Source organism: Lissotriton helveticus, chromosome 8 (assembly GCF_964261635.1).
Source record: "Lissotriton helveticus chromosome 8, aLisHel1.1, whole genome shotgun sequence".
Taxonomy (NCBI): domain Eukaryota; kingdom Metazoa; phylum Chordata; class Amphibia; order Caudata; family Salamandridae; genus Lissotriton; species Lissotriton helveticus.
This window is the reverse complement of record NC_136069.1, coordinates 17,471,170-17,482,950: the sequence shown is the minus strand read 5'-3', so window position 1 is coordinate 17,482,950 and position 11,781 is coordinate 17,471,170. Positions and strand designations below refer to the sequence as shown.

Here is an 11,781-nt window from a genome sequence, read left to right as displayed (position 1 = left end):
TACTAAAAATCGAGAACAAAATATTGAAAGTAAATATTGGCAGGTTAGTAAGTCTAGATTTTCTATACCTAACTCCACACAAATATCCCTACACCATACACATATCGTTAAGGTGCACCGAAGTGGAGTTAGAAACAGTCATTCTATACTTCCCTAAATAGACTTACCTTCCAATAATTCCTTCCTCTATACTGTCTTTGATATTCTTGTATGTATATAATCTTTATGTGGACATTTAGTAGAACAATCAATTAGGTAGTTATACAGTCGTGGAAAGCAATAGGCAAAGATGGCGCTCTAAGGTCTATCACAAGTACAAATTAGTTAAGTCAGATAATCTGGTACCGGTGCATAAGGTAGGGATAAACCCCACATCCGTGGGTATCAGACCACTAATGCTATATATACAAATCCTCTGCATACATTCAAAAGTAAATACATAAAGTTACATTAAGTATCACAATGATGCTTGTCTTTATATTTTCAGATGTCTTTAATTCAAGATCTTTAAGCCTTCTTCTTCATGTGGACATTTAGTAGTACAATCAAAAGCGCCTTCGATACACAAAGAATGAAGGGCGGCCGGTGGCTGACCGGACGGCGCTCACCTTATGCCACCCAAAAGAGCCTCAAATAACAAGGTCATGCAATTCTTCACTGCTACCGCCACTAGGTAGAGAATGTGCCTGGGACCGGAGCGCCTGTTGGGACCCTGGGGCAGAGTAAACAGACCAAAGAGGCAGCAATGGAGCAGAGGTGAACGAGGGGTGGAAGCGACCACAACCTAATCAACACACAATGACAATCTCTGAGCATACTCTTGATCTCCATCCTGACAGCGGAGTCCGAGCACTATGTCCGTTGCCCGGTGGAGCTGCTCTGTTCAGCTATTGAGGAGATCGGCCTTGGTTCATCCCTTGTCCGTCACCTACCCAGCCGGACTTTGGGCACAGCTTTTCTCCCCATCTCCCTGTCTCGCCCCCCCCCATCGTATTTCTGTTAGTCTGCTTTTTCCTTGTCTCCTATCTATCTATCTGTTCCCGTTCAGCATTCTTTCGTTCTTTGTCTACTTCCTTTGCTCCTATCCCCGCTCACCTGAATCTCTCCCCTTGCCCGCTACACCGCCTAACCCCCTGTCCTTTTGTGCCCTTTGACTAAGCACTCCTTCTCCCCTTGTTGGGGAAAGATCCAAGATATATAAGCTGGAGTCTCAGCGAACCCGCTGAGAGAGTCCACTGCGCCAAGGGAGCCACTCAGAGCTGAGGTATGGTATGGCAACCCTTACCAAAGCACTCCCTCTCCCCTTTTTGGGGAAGGATCCGGTAAGTAGGCCTTGGAGTCTCAGAGACTCCTCTGAGAGAGTCCACTGTGCTTAGGGAGCCTCTCGCAACAGAGATGGGAAATGATACCACTCCCCCTGGATTCACAGCTTACTGGACTTTGGGCGCAGCTTTGACTAGTCTACCGGTTTGTGTCACCGTCACCCTCCCCCTCCTCTTGCCCTGCCATGTCTCTAACCCTCCCCTCCTCTTCCCCTCCTCCATTCTCTATCTCCTTCCCCTGCCATTGGTTTGTTGTGAGTATTTTTCTGATGTATATTCCCTTTCACAGTGATATTAAGGTGTGGGTGCATGTCGTTTTGGGACATGGCCACCCTGTAAATATATATTTGAAAATAGGACATTTTAGTCCCTTGGCACAGTTTGTTGGCACTTTTTATTTATTTATATGTTCACCATTTGGTTTGGTGTGGGCAGACAATTCAGACTTTGTTTTCAAGAGTATGTACAGACAGAGTTATGATTCTATTTATATTGTTTCACTATAGGTCCATGGTGCAACTTATGTCCTGATGATGGTCTCGCTATATTGTATTGTATGAGACCGAAACGTCGACGCAACGACACTCTTTTGTAAATAGTATCAGCATTGACTGAATTGTAATTTTGTATATAGTTTGTGCAAAATTATTGTATATATGGAAGATATGTAAATACTGTCCATATTCATTACAAAAGTGTCTCATGGTACTGTATATATTTTGAAAAAACTGAGTTAACAGTACACCATTTTGTTGCCGAAAGTGGATGGAAATATGATGTATATACATATTCTTATGATTTAAGATGAATATGATTGAATAAAAACAAATTATATACTATTTGTATTTTCTCTTGAAAAAAAAAAATTTATGTTCACTCTAGTGACAATTCTTTAACTGTGAAGTCAAGTCGAAATAATTTGCCTAAGGAACATTATTTTTCTGTTATTGAATATACCCAGTTCCTTGGGAATATTGGGTCGCCCTATTGATTTTTGACGTTCAGCTTGACGAGACACACACCACCCAGACCTGCACATTATACCCCTACACCGTAAATCCATGCACCTATCCCCAGTTTTTCTGCCCCGGTTCTATACGGCATCCACACCGCTCCAAGTATCACTGTTCACACAAGACCTACTGCTCCGCTTCACACATCATCGTTGACATATTTGATTTACACAAATACAGTGTATTACTTACTTGTATGTCTTGTCCCATAACTTGTAATGCTCAATTATAAAATGCCAATAAAAATAAGTTTGAAAAAAAAAAAAGGTATGCCGCTCCTTCGTTGTGTAGTGCTTTGTGCTCGTAGGTGAGCAACTTGAACTGCCATAGGGTGTTGTACTATTTATAAAATTCAGCCTAGTACAGAAAGGAGCAGTTCCTCCTTATTACCTTGGGGACTTCAATCAGAGGACAGCGTCCAAACTCTCCTACCATAAGTTGACGAGTGAAGCAAACAGTTCTGACCTCATATGATTTGTGTGGCCCGCCCCTTTAGGTTCAGTAAAACGAAGGTCAACATGAGCACATAAGTTTGCTCTCTCAAAAAAATGTGTAATGTGGCCACTTAGGCCTCCCCAAATACGTTTGTATCACATTATAGGCTGCAGTTGGGAGGTTCCAGCACTACTGCTTATGGTACTGGAGTGCTTTCTGCAGTATTGGATTACATTGCAACAAAAAGCAGACAGTAGGTGTTGCACATATTATGCTTCTGGGATTTTGTGGTTTTCTTTCTATGTAGTAGAGCATTAAAGGGAATACAGCTTGAGTACATCCTCACGAGTAAGGACAGGGACAAGGAAGACAGAGGGGGAGGTAATGTTCGAATTCCTCGTTACTCCAAATCGTACTCTACCTCGTAACAGACCTACGGTCCCTCCCGCCCTCCTGGCTCCTTACTCTGGTTTAGCTATGTGGTACCATTTTATTGCTTGTAATAACAGGATGTGGGAAGGGTGAGTCACTCTGGTATGTCATCTGAGTATAGCGGTAGGGTTTCAGCCTCTGGGATAAAAAGGTTATTTTTCGATATTTGGAGTGGTCTACGTCGGAGCCACAGCCTCCTTAGTAAGGACGGCGGGAGAGGTGTGGCGCTGCGGCCAGGGTGACTGACGTTAAAATCTGGGGATCACGGTTCGATCCCCAGCGCCGGCGGCAGATTAGCCCAGCACCATGTGACTCTGGGCAATAGCTTGCTTAATCTTCCCGACGGCCCCCAGGGCCTAGTGACCCTTACGGGTGATTGTTTGCGCTTTACAAATGTGGATTATTTATTTATTTACAAGGAACACTACAACTCGGAGTGATTTGAACATGTGGCCATTGGAAGAAAACTGGATGCAGTGCATTCCCCTATCGATAAGTTATCGGAGCCTTCGGATAAACACTGCTGAGCGAATGGATGTGGCTGAGTGCCGGATCCTGGATGTTGAAGATGACGGAGCAGCACAGTCCACTAGATTGTTGGCAAACGAGAGGACACTTTGTGAAATTGCAGCCATGGGGAGCTAGGGCCATGAGGATCTGGAGGCCAGGTCGCGCCGCAACAACTTTAGAATATTGGGCCTGGCTGAATCAATGCAGATGGGCAAACTGGAGGATCTTGGAAGTGTTTGTCCATGAAACCGCTCGGTGTATGAGCACTTTATAAATATCAGTAACACAGCAGAACAGAACATAACAACTGTTTGTCCGTGACACCTTCATTGTTGCCCAGGAGGCCAGAAGCAAATTGTCTGATGGTAAGAACTGCTGCGTAGTAAAGGTGGGCGTTTTGCAATGCTGTACCCAGCAAAACTGAGTGCAATGTTTGAGGGTAAGCCTACTTTTTTGCCGATCCCAAAGCTGCCATAACTTTGGGAAACAACACCGACCATATGGGGCAGCTGCCCCTTGAACCTCCTCTGCCTGGCGCCAGGCACGGTGAGGGCATCGTGAGTGCTGGTGAATGCTTCTGATGGGGGGTGCTGCCCAGGGCTAGTGGCATTCCATGGTTTTTCCATTTGCTGTCCTGTCATTGGCTCCTCTGATGTAGTAACTCCCCAGACTGTGAGTTGACATTTTCTGTGGGTTTCTCCCCGGGCTGATGACGTCAGACCGCACCCACTTGTTTAACACACAACACAGCTCACTGTCTTCCTTTTTCTCTTTGTTTATTTCTGTTTGTTGATTTAATTGGTGTTGAGGTTGGTTTGTTGATGTGTGTGCACTGATCTGAATTATTTATGACCTTTTCACACTTTTACACACGTCCCCATCCTGACGGGGTGGGGGGGCTCCACTCGCCATTCAGCCAATTGCAAACTTCTTTAGCACCTCCCCCCCAACACACACAGACACACGCACCCCCTCCGCCATTGCCACCCCCTGCATCTTCAGGAAGGATTAACTGATGTCATATATTGGTGAGTTCACTTGCACTTTGATGGTGATCACGTGAAACAGGGGGGCTGCACTTAGACACAGGCAGGAATCTGCAAAATTCCTGTGTGTTCGCGACTGGTGAAATGACCCCACTGTGCATCGGCAGACCCCCAACCCCCTTGGGACCAGGAGTGTGACAAAGCCCCATTGATCACAAGTCCTTTCTAGGGCACGGCTGCAGGTCAGCTTCCAGGACAGGAAAGAACTGGTTCTGCTACTTCTGTCATGACTAACAAGCAAGGAGGATGGGCGTGGCCTATCGATTGTGCATATAACCTGGTGTGCGGCTGCGGTAGATACTCAAGTCACCGAGGAGTCTGCCGAGGAGCACACATTGCAGCACAGACACCCCACCTGCAAACACACTCACCATGGGGGTAAGTAGAGCCTGTCTCTAGCTCGTTGTGTTACTGTACCTGCTGCAGAGATCTGTGTTCAACTTGCAGGGAATTATTTAAATTCTTGGCAGGATGGGCTCAGCCTGTCATCATTCCAAAACTGGTGAAATGTGTACCATTGAGTTCCACATGGTAGCACCTGTTACCCAGGGCATGAGATTAAAAGTTTGTAGGGCGAGTGTGAACAGTTACAGGTATCGCATATAGAGGGCGGCTGAGTGTGCAGACAAGTGAACACTAGTGTTAGGGTCTCTGTCCCGGATATCACACAGTGCTCTTCGCAGGGTGTGCATGCTCTGAGTTTGCACGTGTGGTGCACTCACTACAGTGTGAACTGTTACAGGTATCACATATGGAGGATGGGTGAGTGTGCAGACAGGTGAATCTCAGTGTTAGGGATACTGTCTCGTATGTACGCACCATGCTCTTCCCAAGGTGCGCGTGCTCTGAGTGTGCGCGTGTGGTGCACTCACTACAGTGTGAACTGTTACAGGTATCACATATGGAGGATGGGTGAGTCTGCAGACAGGTGAATCTCTGTGTTAGGGACACTGTCCGAGATGGAGGCACAGTGCTGTTTGCAGGGTGTACGTGCTATGAGTGTGGAATAGCTACTCTCTAGTGTGAACAGTTACAGGTATGATTAGGCTGTCTGGTTTCAGGTTTAAACTTATAGTAACTGAGAAAACTCCACGGAAAGAGAAATAGCTTCTCCAGTGAAAACATATAAGCACTGAAAAAACACCTGCACAACTGCAAACTAAATGCCATCTAAAGAAAGGAAAAAGGGAGTTAAAGAGTCTTTTTTTTCTTCCTGAAGGGGCCAATACAATGTAGCTTTGTTATACAAGCTAGCAGTAAGAAAGTCTGGGCTAACATTATTCTGCTTGAGTTTAGTTGTTTAGGGATGCCACTAAAATATTGTTTCTTCTTCCTTTTGTTTTTTTCAGTTTTGTGGTCTTTGATTTAAAGACGCAGGGTTTAGAAGCATGTTTTAGGTCTTATTTCATTATTTTATAAATTGTAGAGAATCAGAAATATCAAAATCATATTTGATATTTTGGCTGCGTTTGATCCTTTCATTAATAGGTAAAATGGCTGGCTTCATAAGAATCTTTCCTAATACGTACCATCACATTTACCCACAGAGAATGGGTAAAAACCCTCAATACATCATCCCCCAGTTTCTAGTGAGTCAGTATTGATTGTAGGCGAATTGCCAACACATCAGGCTTTAAACTTTCAATGCAAGGTATAGTGACCAGTATATGTGAAAAGAGCGCTATCACCAGGCATCTGGGATACTGGTTAAAACATGACACCAGACTTTTGGAAAACATGGAACGCAGTGTCACTTGGAATGCTCTGCAAAAAAGGTTCTTTCCAAGATCAACAAATATTGGAGTGATATTGTTTGTATTTGCAGTGATTCAGCTACGCATATAAAAAGTGGTGTTTTGACCTGTCAAAATTGATAACTGTGCCGAAGTGCTCCCCTGTAGAAGATTCTTGCCACTTGTTAGATGGTATGCTGCAAGCATCTTTACAATCTTCAGAGTTAATGAGGAATTCTACTGACTTTTTAGTCCATTCTGGTGCACTGGTTTCTAATGCACAGGAACTAAAACGCAAATATTTATAATTTCGTGCTTTCTGCGGCATCAAAGAAAGAGTCATCCCAACTGTGTCCCTTAGCTGATGGTTCCCAGCCCAAGGGGCTATGAATGCTATATTATCAATGTGGCAACCGTTTACAGAATATTTGCTGAGTAATGACGCCAAAGGCAAGAAATGTGAGGATCTTTGGCCGCATATTGATAGTGATGTGGAAAAAAGTGCCCTCTACTGCATTCTTAGATTTTTACAGGAAAACATAACTGCTGTAGTGGACATAATAAAACAAGCATTTGCAATGCAATAGGTTTCGCATTTGTGATGTTTTCAGCTATTGACATTGTAAATGACAATGCCTTTTATTTATGAGCTGGTTTTTAAAACAGATAAATTAAAGGCATTGTCGTTTACAATGACAATACCCCAACTCTCGCAAATGTGAGATCTATTGCAGTGCAATCTAGAGGCAACAGCCTCTAGGTAACTAAGATAAAACAACAAGGCAGGCATCAGAGAATACTACAACAAAAGAAAAGGCATCGTAAAGCCCACCTTACAGTCAACTCTGTCTCAGACCCAACTATGCCCTACTCGCACCACAAAGGCAAGGTCAAATGTTTTCTCAATATGCAGAGAACATCAGACAGCACCAAGCAAATCGACAATGTTTCTCCCATCACATCAAGTAAAATTCCCATATGTACGCATGTCAAACCACTCTCCTAACCTGCGCTTTATGTGAAATTGCAAGAGGATCTGAGCTATTTGCATGAGCATTACTCTTTGACATCAAAAGGCTTTTCCGGCTTTCACTTAGTTTTAGGATGATGTGCCAGGAAGACGGCTTCTTGTACACAAAAGTTGCCGTTGAGGGGTTATGAGTCACAGATAGAATCATTATGTGTGTATTCAGGGGCGTTTTTTATTTTATTTACTAAAACATGGCATGGAAAGGAAACAATAGGTTTGCCAAAAGACTTTTGAACGGGTAAAATAATGAAGTGAAATAGTAATGTATGTGTGGGTTCACCTTGTAGGTTTACCCAGAATGTATATTTATACATGTTTTAATAGATAACATGTTTTTTGTGGTTCTGATTACGAAAACAAATGTAATCAGATATTACGCTGAATCTGAAAAGAAATGCCATTAAAACACATAGAGAACACGCAAAAAGTAAACAAAACGAGGGACGTATTATTCTAACGCCTGCATGCGTGAAAAATCCTTGAGCGAAAGAAAACAGGTCTAACCACAAAAGATTACACAAAGAGAGTTCTCATACTGAAGTCTTGAAGAGATGTCATTTGTGATACCTCGTCGCTAAAGACACACCAGCGAGCAGAAACTGCTTAGCTTCCAACTCAATGTGTAGACTCCAGATTGTCGTATGTATTGTTTTTGTCCAGAATCAAAATCAAATGCAGGAGGCAGGGATTGTCATTCAATTTGTACGGAAAGGGCTGCCCACGAGGATCCAGTCCTTGTTCGCGAAATATCTGTGTAAGGTGCAAGCTCGTATTAACGCGGGACTCTCTTGAAAAGAATTAGCAATCGATATGTATATTGGCTTTTCCCTCGGTCATGAACATTTAAGAGACTGTGCAGTGCAACAAAAACAAAACAGAGCGTCCCCACCAATGAACCTGTTCTCTGACCTGACCGGGCTCCTGATCTGTGCCGCATGTCCAGTTCACTGTCAGTGCCAGCTTGAGGCAGCCTCCTATAGTTTAGGAAACCTATGTGCACACTGCAGGCACATTGCTGAGTGTTCCCATGCTTCCGTGATTGTCTGCCACATGCAGAGGCACTCTGCAGAACTATTTTCTAAGCTTCTTGTAAATAATTTTAGTGCAACCGTTAGTTCTTAACTTTGTAATACAAGTTGTATGTGTTTTCATTTGAAAAGGTTTCAATGAATCTCACAATAAAGATTAATTGTAGAACGTTGTAAACAATGTACCTCCATGTTGCTACATCATAAGTGTTTCATTGTATAAAGTGTAGAAAGTGAAAGCGCGCCATGCGCGCGTTGTGCTGAAACGCCGCAAGCCGTACACGTGCACATCACCTGTCCGGACTCGTGCTCATCGCCTGTTCCCCTTCGGAAGCTAAATTGACAACAATAGACCTCGCCAAAGCGAACAGCGCATGCGCTGCGTCACTAGGCGAGACCTAAAAACTAGAGTCTGAAAACACCCATGCCTGCCAAGTGTTCAGCATAATTGGTGTAGATGTGAAACATCTCCTTGAGAGTAGGCTGGACGACACCTTTAGTGACTTTAGCACTGCAACATGTTCCATGTTAGAGTGCTTGCCACTTGGTAAGCAAAGCCATGTTGAAGAGCAATTCAGGAACTTTTATTTTACAATGTATGAGCAATGGCTTGCAATGATGCATAGAAATGTCCCTTCACGACCAATGGCATTTGAAGTCAATGAAACCTCACTGTGGTATTCTGTTCTAGATCCCTTCCGTAAAAGGGGATTTCCTCCGTAGTTTCATAAGTGCTGCTTCATTTTTGACCGCTTCAATAACTCTGACGGCATAAGCGCCCAGATCAGCGCAAATGTTGCAGAACCTGCCCTGAGAGAGAATGGCAATCTTCAAGTGAACCAATATTGGCATGGAAAGCTGTGTCAGTGGCTGGAGTTAACAAATTGTGTACTGGTTGTCTTAGAGTTGCCCATCTCAAGTGCCAATGTTGAGAGGGCCTTTTCGCAGAAATTTACATGGAAAGGAAAGAGCGACTGCTTTCATTCTTTTCAATGCTTTTCATTCGCAGCGCATCTCAGCTAACAACGCCTCGTCTTCTCTTTTTCAGAAACTGGTTCGAGCGCTGGTGGTGCCCTGGCTTTGTTGCCTCTGGTTGGCCACCGTCCTGGTCCCTGGGGTCAGCTCAGATCAGTGCTCAGCGGAGAAGTGTGCTAATGAGGCATTCAGGTGCCAAAAGGTGAATGACACGTGCTGCAGACAACATGTCGGCTGTCCCTGCAAAGGGTCCAGGTACGCAAGATGTAACCTATTTAAGAATGAACTGGTTCCCCTGGGGGAGATCATCTACACAGACTTCGCCCGCAGGCGCTGCGAATGTAAGTGCAACCTACAGCTTGACTGTGCCTATACCCGGTGCCTGAAGATCCCACCTACCTGCAAGCGCATGATGCAGCCCGCGGATGGCTGCTTGCGGTGCGTAGAACCCTAGCGGAGAAGATGTCTACACCATCCCGCGTCATGACGTGAGAGTGATCAACCCTTACCCGATCCCCCTGAGTGCATGCGCACAATGCAGCCTGCGGACAGCGGCCTGCAGTGCTTAGAACCCTCGTTCAGAAGATGCCGGTTCCATCCAACGCCACGCTGTCAAAGCGCTGTGTAGGGTTGTGGGATTACCAGGCACTAGCTTTCTGCAGAAGCTTCTGAAAATTATGGTGATTTAATAGAATGCAATAAAGATCTGAGCTGAGTGACTGCTTCCTGTCCTCATGTACTGCGCGGTCAGGCTGAGTGCAGTGGTGTAATCCTTGTCCCTAGTATTGTGCTGTTTTATTAACCCACCACACTACACTCCTTCACAAACCACAGGGCCAAACTCAGCTCCAAGGCTTCTGAGCTCATTGCAAACAGCCTCCTGCTTGTATATATTTACATATTGAACATAGGCATTGCTTCACCTGCCAACCCGGGTGCAGAACCTTCAGCACATCGAACTAAGAGAGATACTTTATCTGCGGGCCTAGCTAAAAGCGAAAGGGACTTTGGCAGCCAAGCCGAATGTAGGATATTTCTGAGCAGCGCATCTCTGACATTGAGGATGATGCAAGTGCAGAAGGGGAACCTGCAAAAACTGGAGAAAGACCCTAAAGCCACTTACATTAGAAATGAAGACCTTGAGGAGCGATCTTGACCAAATCCACGAATACTGGTCACCTGGCTCTGTTCATTTGGCCACGTATACTAAAATTACTACCGGGCAGCTAAGGGAAATAGTAAACGCACCCAAAAATCCCAAAACGACGTAGATGGGCTGCGTATGTCCAGGAAGTGCTTCAACGTAATCCTCAGCCGAGGAAACAGACACGCAGCGGCGTACCTGAAGGACTCGTACCGCGAACTCAAAAAGGAAGAGGGAAGGTCAAGGAATCCAGGAAAACGATAAAGCAAAGGTCGATTTCCAGCAAAAAACGAATGACCGCAAGCCTGCAGGCAGTAATCCTGGACGCGAGTCACAACAATACCAGGCAGCAGGAGAAAACTAATCCAAAGGCGAATTCCTTCGAGGCTGTCGGCTTCTTTTATACTCCGCCGATTGAATGTGCTATCCCAGCTGACCTGTCCATACATGTCCACAGAAGGAGGACGGGGAGAAGGTAAGTACGCCTAATTCCTAACAGATGTGACAAAACACGTGTTAGCTGGCTGTTGCGTGTTCTCTTCATGAAGAATCGGACTATTATTACATCATTGTAAACATATATACCATTTAAAAACTTTAGAAATATCACTTTTCGATGAAGTGTTCAGTCCTTGAATATTCTGTTCTACACTAGTGAACATTGAACCTAACTAAGGAAAATTTATGAGAATAATAAATTAGTGCATGCCCTAAAAACAAAATACCTGTGTTTCCTGTGTTTAGAGTATCTTAAAGTGTTTCAGATTTGATTAAACTATTCCAATAATGAAGTATTAAATGCTGTGAGTGCCGGGGTATATCAGCTTTGAATGGGATTACGGGTGTAAACAAAGCACTACCAGTTCAGAAGCTCAAATCAATAAACATGATTATCGAACTGCTACATTTTTGTCTCACACACAAGTGTTTTCAACAAGGAATTCTATCTACAGGTACAAGGAACAGCGATGGGGGCAGAATTCGCCCCACAGTACGCCTGCATTTTCATGGGAGAAGTGGAAAAAATCTGAATGTGGGATGACCAAGACTACACATCGCATACTGGGGTCGGAATATCGACGATATGCTCTGTATCTGGCAAGGACATCAGGA

At 44.4% G+C, this 11,781-nt stretch overlaps 1 long non-coding RNA gene across 1 annotated transcript; it reads left to right on the top strand.

Annotated features, from left to right (window-relative positions):
• The first annotated feature begins 5,068 nt into the window (after positions 1–5,068).
• On the top strand, positions 5,069–10,240 carry LOC144771442 (uncharacterized). Its single transcript, XR_013599281.1, has 2 exons — positions 5,069–5,136; positions 9,598–10,240. It is a non-coding gene; the product is annotated as an uncharacterized LOC144771442 (long non-coding RNA).
• Positions 10,241–11,781: the final 1,541 nt, after the last annotated feature.